Below are 10,131 nucleotides of genomic sequence, written 5' to 3'. Positions count from 1 at the left end.
TAACCTGTTAGTGAGTGCAACCATTGCATCTTTTCGCAGATGCACTTTCCCATGCGCTATATTAGCCATAATGGGATAAAGGGCTTTTGGTAGACACAAACACTGACCTTTACACCCCTCCCCTTGTACTTCTGATGCTCCATGTTTTGCTCAAGTCTTTTTCTCATTCTCTGTTGCTTGCTTCTGCATAATTTGGAGTGTGGTACGGTCAATCTTAGGGTCAGGAGTCACCATGTAAATAGACTCTCCTTGGGGTACTGGGCCTATGGCGGCATCTCGTGCGGCCTGGTCTACCAGTCTATTTCCCTCAGCTTCAGGGGTAGTGTCTCTGGTGTGTGCTTTCACCTTCATTACTGACAATTTGGAGGGCTGCTGGAATGCTGTGAACAGTGCCCTGATGTGTTTTGCATGCTTGACTGGTTTGCCTGCTGAACCCATTTGCAGCCAATACACGGAACAAAGCAGAGTGGTGTTTCCACATTATTCAAAACAAATAACTCTGCCTTATGGTAAAAGAACATGGCTAAATAGAACAGGAGGAGTGTAACCTGATGCTTACCCTAATACAACGCCAAGCTCTTTCACATGGACTCTTGTGTGTCCCCGCAGGTACTCAGACAACATTTTACTTTTAAAATACAACTCCTGTAATTTGTCCTCTAAATGCATCACACACTAATCAAGTAAAGAAAAATAGATTATATTAGGATTAGATTAAAAAAAATATAAGGCATTTCATATTTGGTTTACGGAATGGACAAGGTTAATAAATTTACACAAACACAAACTGGATAACTTAAATGTTTAAATAAAAAATGTATGGCATTACTACTGCTGAAGACTAAATACTTAGAAGTCATCAGTAAACATACACATTTCTTCTGGTGGGCAGTAGTACACTCATAACAAATTAGAAAATGTAGATTCCGCCAGTTATGGAGATGTTGCATAGAGAACTTATCGATGACAACTATGACATTTGCTTTAAAGCTTGTTGTATTGAACATTGTAGAAAAGGAAGACGAGTCGCATTAATTTTAATGTCCAAGGACAGGCCCATTGGAGCTCTGCATTAACTCCTCCTGCGAGCATTTCTGGGTATTATGGTACATATAACATTGGTTATTTTTGTTTACACCTCTATGAGGCGAGGGTAAAAATAAGCAACATTTTAGTACCATAACATCCCGTTACGTTTTGCCACACCAGGCTCCAATGGGACTTCACACAGAATTGAATCAGCCCATAGGTCTGCAGAGAGTCCAAAGCAAAAGCAATAGCATTTGCCAGAGGTCAATGATCATCATCATCATCATACCCTGAGAGTACAATAGAAAATCACAGTGCACAAAAGACTCAATTGTTACTGTATTAACTTATAAAGGTACTTAATGAAACTTACAAATACAGGTGGTGTTTTGAGCTTATACAGTTGTGAAATGGACTGCAGCAAACTGCACACTTGACTAGATACCAAGACATCAGTGCCAAGCTTCAAGTTGTCCACAGTAGTCTTCTGGCTGCTGATCACTTGGACGCTCCACTTATCAGTGTCTGCCACAATACACACGGCTTCTGCTAAGGGCTCGTCCATGACAGGGTGCTAGGAAGAGGCAATAGGGAGACAGTTACCACTTGCTGCCCAACCTGTGTCTGACAATTCTATTCCTACTCTTGTGCACAAGTTGTAAAACCTTCAAGCTATGCTCTAATTCACACAGACACAATAATTTCATGCACAGCAAATGGTAATTTCAAGTCAATTAATCATTTAATAAAAGTAGTCCAATGCGGGGGTTCAGACAGTATTTAGACTTTCTTTTGGGCACTGAAGATTACAAGTAACATTATGGGCCTCATCGAGAGTTAGGGGCATATTCTGCTAAAGGATGCAAAGGGCTGCACTGCAACATGTCCTAATTTTAAATCTGCTCTGTCTGAGCATGGTTAAATTTGCCCCCTTTCCCCCACCGAAGCACATTTAGATCTACAGAAAACAATAAGGATAACAATAATCAAAGAGGAATATAATTAAGAGGGATGTAAGCTCAGATCTCATGTTGGCGTTACATAAGCGTGTAAATGCTTTGGACAAATATCACACTTTACAAAAATTCAACTGGGACACCAAAAAACAAATTAAAAGGGGCAGCCTCAATGTGAGTGATTCCTGCACCAACACATCACATGATCTTTCTGGCATTACACAGCTTTCCCTTTATATCCTGAAAGTTATAATTATTTTTGCTACATGTTTAGTTACAAGGTGAATGGTAAATGCTATGCAGGTGTGCCCATTATAAAATATTTAGCATCTTTGTTTTAGCATATGAAGTAATGGACTGGAGAAAAGTAATTGGTTAGAAGACAATGAGAAAAACCGTCCAACTCCCAGAAAGCACAATGCCCCAGCATCCATGGGCGATGTCCCATGGCTGTGTGTATAAACGTACATGGGTAGAGTGTGCCAGGCTGGCCATCAGGCATTGCTTCAGCTTCTCTGCACTGCCAATCCCATGGAGCACCATATCCGGCATGTATGTGGAACAGTAACCACCAAACAGAGACCTTCTAAAATGTTTTATATTTGTGCTGCTGATGACCTCAGATCTAAGAAATAAAAAAAAACAAGAGCGTCTCAGTTTAGATTCAAGAAATTGACACAGCATGTAAATATGTGGGACCAAAAAATATATATAGTTCTTTGTATTGTTGTAAGGCCCCTACATTTCATACTGAAGCATTACAATATAGGAACTCATGTTCTACATAGTGTGTGACTTGTGCTAATTGCATATTTACTGTCATTGCACAAGGGATTTTATTTATATTCAATTGTATGAACCAGTATAGCCAGTTTATCTATGTATGGCACAGTACACTGTTACTACACTTTAAAGAACACTGCCAGGCCTATTAATAATGCTATGGCACAATACAATGTGAGTGGAGACTTTGAAAAATAAATTCAAGGCCGATGACTTCTGTTGAAGCACTGAACACTGGCAACTATTTGGGGGTGAGCTATGGCACAGTGTTTTGGGCGAAAGTATATGAAAATCATATTGTGACCTGTGAGGTGCTAAAAATTTACTGGAAATGACTGAAAATTAGTGTTATTGAGATTAATAATAATGTAGGTACAAAATAATAGCTAAATTATGTGACTGTAGCCCAAAAAGTGGCATTTTGTCAAAAAACAGCAAACCAAAACCAAAACCCGAAGGTAATCCAGATCCAAAACCAAAATACGGGGGTCAGTGAGCATCTCTACTTCAATGTTGTCTGGTGAGAGCGCTCAAATTCATCCAAATGTAACCATTACTTATGTGACATGCATTACAAGCCTGCATATAAAATAGTTTAGTCTCCATGCTTAGTAATCATGGTTATAGTGCTGAACAGAGTGGATGCTTAACATGCAAATAGAGTACAAAAGCAATACTAACCTTTTGGTGCCTGGGGTAGTCTTCCTGGGGGCTATATTTACAGGGGGGCTATATCTACAGGGGGGCTATATCTACAGGGGGCTATATTTATAGGGGGCTATATCTACAGGGGGCTATATCTACAGGGGGCTAGAAGGTGGAGGGAGAGGGTGATGGAATTTCCTGGGAAAGAGTGGGGGGATTCGAGGCTGAGGGCAAGGAGCAGGGGGTGGTGGGTTTCGGGGAAGTCGGTGAAGTGGGCGAGGAGGAAGAAGAGATTTAATTTTAGTTTTAGGGGGACGGGGAGACAGGGGAGGATGGGGACAGTTGTAGGTAGGGGGGATTTTAGTTGCATGATTTTAGGGGGAAGGGGAGGATGGGGACGCATGGGGACAGGTGGAGGAGGTCTGGGAAGAAATTTCTGAAAGCGCCAGCATGTTCCAGCATGTGAAGCAATCGGGGGAAGTGGGGGGCCAGGTGGACGGGGCTGTGGGAATTTCAGGCGGCTATTGTATAGGGGAAGAGGGGGGAGCAGGAGGTGAGGAGGGCGGGGTTTGGGCAGGGGGGCAGGAGGGTGGGGTTTGGGCAGGGGGCAGGAGGGGAGCGTTTCTTTATGAGTGAGATGTAGTCAGTCGTCTTTCGTTTTGTTTATCAGCAGAACTGGGTAATGATATTATAATCACACAGTATACAGAGCTACTGCTGATGTCCTCATAATCACACAGTATACAGAGCTACTTTTTTTAAACTAACCGTGACCGTGTCAGGGGGCTATATGTACAGGGGGCTATATCTACAGGGGGAGGGTGATGGAAGTTCCAGGGAAAGAGTGAGGGGATTCGAGGCTGAGGGCAAGGAGCAGGGGGTGGTGGTTTCGGGGAAGTCGGTGAAGTAGGCGAGGAGGAAGAAGAGATTTAATTTTAGTTTTAGGGGGACGGGATACAGGGGAGGATGGGGACGCATGGGGACAGTTGGAGGTAGAGGAGGAGGTCTGGGAAGGTGCTTGCGAAAACGCCAACATGTACCAGTATGTGGAGGATTCTGGAAATGCAGGGGGCCAGATGGACGGGGCTGTGGATATTTCAGGCGGCTATTGTATAGGTGAAGAGGGGGGAGTAGGAGGTGAGGAGGGCGGTGTTTGGGCAGGGGGGCAGAAGGGGGTGTTTCTGGAGGAGTGGTCTGTAGTCAGTAGTCATCTTCGTTTTGTTCATCAGCAGAACTGGGTAATGACCTCATAATCACACAGTATACAGAGCTACACAGGTTTTTCTAAACAAGCATTGTGGGTGATTGAGGTTTTGGTGTTGATATAAAGCCACCTAAACTAAAATAAAATCATTTTGACATAGAACTTCCTCAAAATTGATTGTGGTAAAGTTCATAAGGAGACAACCTATCCTATAAATTGCCATCTGTTACTGGCATTACAATGTATGTAGAAGTCAATTTTAAAAAAACATTCTTACCTTCAATCTTTAGGGATGTCTTCATGTTTTCCATGTTCTTGAAATTTGTATAAACTTGATAGTCGGTCGCATTCTAAAAAAAAGGGAAAAGTGCATGTGAAACCTGTATTTGTTTTTTAAAAAAAACAATTATTACTTTTAAAACAAGGAAGGATCAGTATGGACTTCTATATAAATCATGTATATATCATCGTCCATTGGTCACATCATACCCCTTCCATAACGGGAAAAAAAACAGGTGAAATAACAACAGGAAAACATACTAAACTGAAACAAACTCACCGAGTAAATAATTCTGGTGTTCTTTCCTGCTGTGGTTCCAAACGGTCTTCAAATTTTACAGTCTCCTGGGGTCTAATGAAAAAAGTTGAAAAACCTTTTTTAGAAATAAACAATTTATATGGATCATATATATATATATATATATATATATATATATATATATATATATATATATATGTGCCAATACATTACATTTACATGCATACAACCTATAGATAGAGAGATAGATAAAGACAGAAAAAAAACTTTTCAAGTAACGATGTATGATTTAAAGGGGTTTATGTTATCTATGACATATATATGTTTTCGGGTAATGAGGCTCACTCTTACCCTTCTTCCTCTTCTGACAAGGGGTTGATGATTTCCTCTTCTGGCTCTTCCACAAACAATCTTCTCCTTGCTGACTCAGGTCTTCTTCCACCACGGGGGTGTTCAGTCCCGATGACGTCCTCGGCTGTGGTGTTGGAGGAACAAGTCCAGAAATATTCCAATCGGGTAAAGGGAGTGAACCATTACCCTGGCCTCGCCGGACCCTCAGCTCTTCACTAATATTCATAAGATAAAGATAGAGAGTGACAGACAGGGAGAGTGTGGGAGGGAAAGGGAGGGAGAGGGAGCTAGAGTGAGAGAGAAAGACGGAGAGTGAGAGAGAAGGAGGGAGAAAGAGGGAGAGAGAGAGGAGGATATGTGTGTATTTTGTTGTAATGGAAATAGAAATACCTTTTTGACTCAGTTCAACACTTTGGGCAGGAACAGTAGACTTGGTTAAACGCCTTTATATGTTCTGTAATAAAAAATTAGTCAAATAAGCTTTGGACATTTCATGTGCCATATCTTATCCATTCAAACAAGTACTTTAAAAGTTATAACTGTATTTGAAGACGTTTGCGCTACTTCAACTGCGACTTGACTTTCCAAAAGCGATGTCACACTTATTGCAAATGTTATTTTTAACATAAATACATTTTACTTTCGCACATTTGTGTACAGTTAATACAAAATTTACATACATTACAGCAAGCACGATAAATATTCAAATAACCTTTACATCAGCAGAATATGAGGCTAGATATTCATATGTATTGTATCCAATAATAATAAGAACAGGTGGAACATAAATTTTAGTTTTCTCTAGAGAAATCCAATGCACTAGCTATCTCTCTCTCTTGCTGACAATTGAATATGTATATAGGATAGTGATTTATATATATATTCAATTATATATATATATATATATATATATATATATATATATATATATTAGTTTTGGGTGTGTGTGTTTAAAACTTTTTGTTACAACTAGACAAATATCTGTTACGCTATTATAAAGTAGTAAACAATTATGTGAATACTATTGCATTATGAAAAAAATGTAAAGCGGCTGGAAAGTGGATTGTTCTAGGGTGTCCACTGTCCCTTCCACTCCTTCCACAAGATCAGCACTCAGAATTTGACGCATCTTCTCCTCCCAAACTTTCAATTTGATGCGCAGTGGCTTGCCACCACCGGTGCCCCTGGAATGTCTTGCAACAGTTGCCATCTTTGCCTTACTGGTCCGCTTGCAGTCCCGAAAGCGCTTCTGGCAAACTTCTACTGTTCGGACTAGAAGTCCAACTGCTGACACCTCAGAGGCAATCCGGGTCCAAATCTTGGACTTATGCTTGAAGGAGGTCTTCTGAGATTGGGCACCCTTCAGCATTTCGTAGTGCCGCAGTACCCCAGCAACAAGGACATCATTCTCATCCTCTGTGAAGCACCTGGAGCGCGATACAGCTGTTCCTTCATCGTCATCTGAATCACTTTCTGTATGTTGCTGCGGGGTACTTGTTGAGGATTGAACGCTGCTCACAAACTGCTGTCTTCTTCTTTCTTCTCAACGCTGCTCACGGTTCTCTCTCCATTCCTCACCACTACTCAGATTTTCCTCTTGGCTTTCCTGTGGAAAACGAGAATCCCTACATTCCCTAGACATGGCTGCTCTATAAAATTAAAGTTTTATTCAAAAATGTAACTAGCTTTACAAAATACACTTCGGTAATTATATGCTTCTTTTTTTTTATATAAATCACTATCCTATATTAATATATTAGACTGCAGGTTAAACTATACTATTAAGTAATATGAAATATAGTGATATACTACAATAGTACTAAATACTAACCTACACTACACACTATTGTACAATTTAGAACACCTAGGTTAATAAATACTTTTAACCTATATGCAAATAAGATACAGGCCAAATCTAACGACAGGTTAATAAACATTAGAGATGCTAACTGAAACCTATGTTTTGGTTTTGGATCTGGATTACCGTTGTGTTTTGATTTTGGTTTTGCCAAACTGCCCTTGCGTGTTTTGGTTTTGGTTTTGTTTGGTTTTGTTTTGCAATTTGTTAAAAAAAGTAAATTTTTTACAAGTACCTCCAAATTAGACATTGGGTACATTCTCATCCCTCATTCCCTCCGGTCTTAAAACCGGCTCCCCCTGGTATTATGTCGTCTCTCTCTCCCACTTCTCATGCGGGAGGCATCTTGGTTTGGTACCGACTCTTGATGGTTCCTGTGGACAGCAGAGATCTCTCAGTGCAGGGGATTTGGGAGAAAGAACTAAATATAGATATTTCACCAGAGGTCTGGTCGAAAATCAATCAGAATATATACAAAATGTCAAAGTGTATTAATCATTCAGAAATGCTTATTAAAATGATTCACAGGGTGTATCTCAAGCCAGACAAACTGCATAAAATCTGGCCGTCAGAAACTAAGTACTGTTGGAGAAATTGTGGGGAAGTTGGTACGCTCATACACATTTTTTGGAACTGCCCTAAGCTACAACCTCTTTGGGTTGAAATTTTCCATCTAATTACTCAGGTCACTAAGGATGATTTATCCCCATGTCCGGCTATGGCACTTTTACACCTATATCCCCCTCATCTTCAGCGTCATAATCACTATGTGGCTGGGCACATACTCATATCAGCCAGAGCCGCAATAGCTCAAAGCTGGAAATCCCCCTTGGTTCCATCTTTTACCAAAATCATCAGCAAAGTACAACACAGCTATGAGATGGAAACCATAGGCTTTAACTTTTCCTCAAGAGCTTCCTCGCCCCTGGTTAAATGGTTCACATGGTACGAATTCTTTTCAAAGTAAAGACCTGTGTCTGCCACCTAAATCTTCCATGCTGTATACCCCTCTGGAGGGTAGATGTCCCGCTCTCAAAATGTGCCTTTACGGTTGATTGGGGTTAATACGGCCAGTCTCCGACACCTGCCCCCCTGTCTGTCTCCCTCCTCCTCCCCATTGAAGTCCTTGTCTTATGTGTACTTGAATGTTTCCTGTGTTATTGTGTTTTGTTACTTTTTTGATGGTTTATGTGCAGTTCTGACTGATTTATTGGATCTACATTATACATTATGCACTGTACTCTGTGGTAACTGCTATGTTTGTTACATATTCTTTTACTAAAAACTTAATAAAAGCTTTTTGAGTAAAAAAAGTACATTTTTTTGGCCTAAAATAACATAATTTAGGTATTATTTTGTACCTACATTATTAATAACCTCACTAACACTAATTCCCAGTCATTTCCATTCAATTTTGACCACTTCCTAGGTCACAATATGATTTTCATATACTTTCAAAGAAAAATTGCTGCAGTTCTTGCCAGTGATAAGAAAAAGGCCATTGTCATGCCTGGGCATAAGATAAAAAATCCACGTCTTAAGTGTGAAATTATTTGTGCACAAATTCTGACAACAGTTGTCTAGCCATTTGTAGTGTTTTTAAAGCCACACTCAGTAGAGGTAAAAATAACAACAAGCAGTCCAGCATCAACTGCCTCCCTTTTTTCATCTACATCCCAGCACCTGCAATCTACCCCCCCCCCCCAACACCTTCATCACCAATATCCCCAGAACCAATAATTTACAGTTAAACAATCCTTTGCAAGAGGAAGCAAGTATGAAATCTGTCACCCAGCCGCAAAGCGGATCACAAAGGACTATGCTAGTATTAGACCAGCGTCCAATGTCCATTATTAATGCAGCTAGTTTTAGACAGTTACTTGAGGTCTTCTGTCCCTATTACCAAATTTCATCACAACACCATTTTACTAGAAAAGCTATTCCTCACCTCTACCAGAAAGTTCATAAAAATGTAATTATTGGGCTACAAAATGCCATTCTACCCACTACACATAACCACAGATATGTGGGCAAGCGGAACTGGTCAAAGTAAAGATTATATGACTGTGACAGCCCACTGGGTTGGTGATTCGCCTTTACCAGCAGGGACAGCAGCAGCATGTACCCAAGTACGTCACATTTTTCAGAAGTAGGCTACTCTGTGTATCAGCAGCTTCACTAAGAGGCATACAGCTGACAATCTGTTCCAAAAACTAAGGGATGTCATTGAAAGATGGCTAATCCTGTTTGGACTCTCCTGAGGATATGTCATTTCTGATTACGACCCCAATATTGTTCAAGCATTACAGCGAGGTTGAATTCCATCACATTTCCTGTTTTGCACACACAACTTGGTGTTACAGAACTTTTAAAAAATGACATGCAGGAGATGCTGTTTGTGTCTGGAAAAATTTAGGGTCAATTTCTGTTTTCTGCAACAGCATGTAGGAGAATACAGCAGCTGCAAGAAGACTAGCATTTGAGGGGAATGTACTTTAGTCCAGTGAAGTAGTCACCTGTGAAGAGAGTGCAGACACGGTTAGCTTGAGTCAAGTGATTGCCTTAATAATACATTTTGATAAGGAGCTACAGAAATTTAACGTGTGAAATAAAACAAAGTAAATGTGCTAACTATATTTTAATTGTAGATGAAATACCTAATTTGCTTCACAAGGATCCAAGAGCTACCAACATCTTGTTTGGACGTCTTCTCCTTCAGTTTCTCTGGCAACTGCTTGTTGTACAAAAAATTGCTTTCCCAAGACAC

At 40.3% G+C, this 10,131-nt stretch overlaps 2 long non-coding RNA genes across 2 annotated transcripts; both read right to left on the bottom strand.

The window, feature by feature from the left end:
- Positions 1–552: 552 nt before the first annotated feature.
- LOC142105196 (uncharacterized) lies at positions 553–2,564 on the bottom strand. The gene is made up of 3 exons (XR_012679687.1): positions 2,454–2,564; positions 1,403–1,603; positions 553–675 (listed from the first exon to the last, which is right to left on the bottom strand). It is a non-coding gene; the product is annotated as an uncharacterized LOC142105196 (long non-coding RNA).
- Positions 2,565–4,925: 2,361 nt separating this feature from the next.
- LOC142105184 (uncharacterized) lies at positions 4,926–5,596 on the bottom strand. Its single transcript, XR_012679686.1, has 3 exons — positions 5,507–5,596; positions 5,177–5,248; positions 4,926–4,967 (listed from the first exon to the last, which is right to left on the bottom strand). It is a non-coding gene; the product is annotated as an uncharacterized LOC142105184 (long non-coding RNA).
- Between the last annotated feature and the right edge of the window lie 4,535 nt (positions 5,597–10,131).

This window comes from Mixophyes fleayi, chromosome 1 (genome assembly GCF_038048845.1).
Source record: "Mixophyes fleayi isolate aMixFle1 chromosome 1, aMixFle1.hap1, whole genome shotgun sequence".
Classification (NCBI taxonomy): Eukaryota; Metazoa; Chordata; class Amphibia; order Anura; family Limnodynastidae; genus Mixophyes; species Mixophyes fleayi.
Note: the sequence above shows the minus strand (reverse complement) of the source record. Positions and strands in the feature narration are given on the sequence as shown.